The sequence below is a fragment of the Limulus polyphemus genome, unplaced genomic scaffold (genome assembly GCF_000517525.1).
Source record: "Limulus polyphemus unplaced genomic scaffold, Limulus_polyphemus-2.1.2 Scaffold4394, whole genome shotgun sequence".
Lineage (NCBI taxonomy): Eukaryota > Metazoa > Arthropoda > Merostomata > Xiphosura > Limulidae > Limulus > Limulus polyphemus.
The window spans coordinates 1-1,775 of NW_013670004.1; the positions used below are offsets into that span (position 1 = coordinate 1).

General features: G+C 32.2%; 1 protein-coding gene across 2 annotated transcripts in view; it reads left to right on the forward strand.

Moving 5' to 3' along the window:
- Window positions 1-931: 931 nt before the first annotated feature.
- Window positions 932-1,775, forward strand: part of LOC106471080 — a 14,390-nt gene continuing 13,546 nt past the window's right edge. Inside the window, exon 1 of one of the 2 annotated variants that reach the window (XM_013931667.2) lies at window positions 932-1,067. The gene's annotated coding sequence lies outside the window, so the exon portion shown is untranslated. The remainder of the gene's footprint in view (window positions 1,068-1,775) is intronic. The other variant, XM_022399704.1, reaches the window with a different exon arrangement.

Here is a 1,775-nt window from a genome sequence, read left to right on the forward strand (position 1 = left end):
TGGCGTTATCACAGTCCAGGACATTTCAGTTGGGAACAACAGAACAAATGACGCTGCTGAAGATGTGCCACCTGAAGAAGCCACCGTCGAAGAAGAAACTCTACTCAGTTTGAGAAGGGAAACAGTGAAGCTCTTGATGAAGTTACTACCACTGATGTGACTATTATCGACGATAGAACCTTTCCTGATGAAGCAGATGAACCCCATATGAAGCAGAAACCAACGAGACGGAGACCAGTACGGAAGAAGATACGTCCCATAAAATTAAGAGACTTTGTTGAATTGTAATTTTGTGATTGTAATTCTGTACATTTAATTAAGTTATTGTTATTGGTTTATTGTAAGTGGCTATTGTTCGGGACGAACAATACTAAGGAGGGGGCAGTGTTGCGTCAGCGAGGTCACTTGACTAGTATCACGCCACTCCTTCTCTTGAACCTTCGGGAATTGTCGGGAGATTACTAGATATAGGGTAGCCAGGTATATATAAGATGGTGACAACGTGACGGGACAATGTGTGTAGGTAGTGAGTAATTGATCTGCAGTCAGAAAGTATTGTTGAAGTTAACTTTCGTTGTTATAGCGTTTGTTTTAGCTCGATTGTTGAAATTAAGTGTATCGTAAAGTTATATTCAGAAAGAATAAACCAGTTTTATTTAAGAAAGGACTTGTGTCGCTAAAGTTTCGTCGGAACGAATTTATGGAAAATCAATTAACGAACGGAGACGTAACAATACTTTTCATTAACAAATCCAGTTAGTCTAGTTTGATTTGTGTTGTTGTTTATCAGTGATTCCGATGGTCTGAATAGATTTCTACTATTTCTTGGCTCTTCTGTTCACTTGTATAAATACTATCAATCTTTTGTAATAAATAATCTAGATATTTTAAAACTAAACCCTGTACTCGACTTCTCTTGGTATTTTTTCTTACTCTTGGTTATGTTTGTTGTCACGAGTGGCGCTTTCTCTTTCTCGCTTGTGTGATCGTTTTGGGTTTAGTTCGGTAAGGTCAAGAAGTTGAAACAAGAAGTTAAATTTTTATCTCTTCTCTTGGATTTAAATACTGTAAGTTCAATTTCAAGTTTATTTTTTGTACATATATGTAAAATAATGATTAATACCTCGTAAACTGAGGTATATTTTAATATCGTTTAAAATGTTTTAGTTTTGTAGATTATTCTTATAATTTATAAATATAACTACTACTAGTATTACTAGTAGCAGTATTTTAACTAATAGTAATATTTGTAATGATAGTACTATTACTAGTACTTTGTAACGTTTTTCTGCATTATGAAGTTCACAAATTTTAGGCTTCTGACTATTATTAATACTAATATTGATAACTAGTATTATATTTGTATGTAATAATATCAATATAGCGATTCTCTAAGTTCATGTATTTATACTATTACTAGTAATAGTATTAAGCAAATAATACTACTCAAACTGTGAAAGTGCAAAGGTGGATTTTGAGTTTTTTTCACTTAGGTTGAAGGTGGGGCATTATAAAGGTTACTATTACCACTAGTAGTAGTTTATATATCTTGAAAAACAAAATATAAGGCTTTTTCATCTAGAAAGGCAGCAGTAATTTTTTCATGGCCTTGGTATTACATATTCCTCCTCACTTCAAAAATATACACTTCTCTACAGTAAACTGGAATATTTTTCGACCTCCCGAAGGTTTTTTTTTTTTTTTTTTTTTTTTTAAAAAAGAAAAAAAAAAAAAACCCCCCCTTTTAAATCAAAAAAAAAAAATTTTTTTTTTTT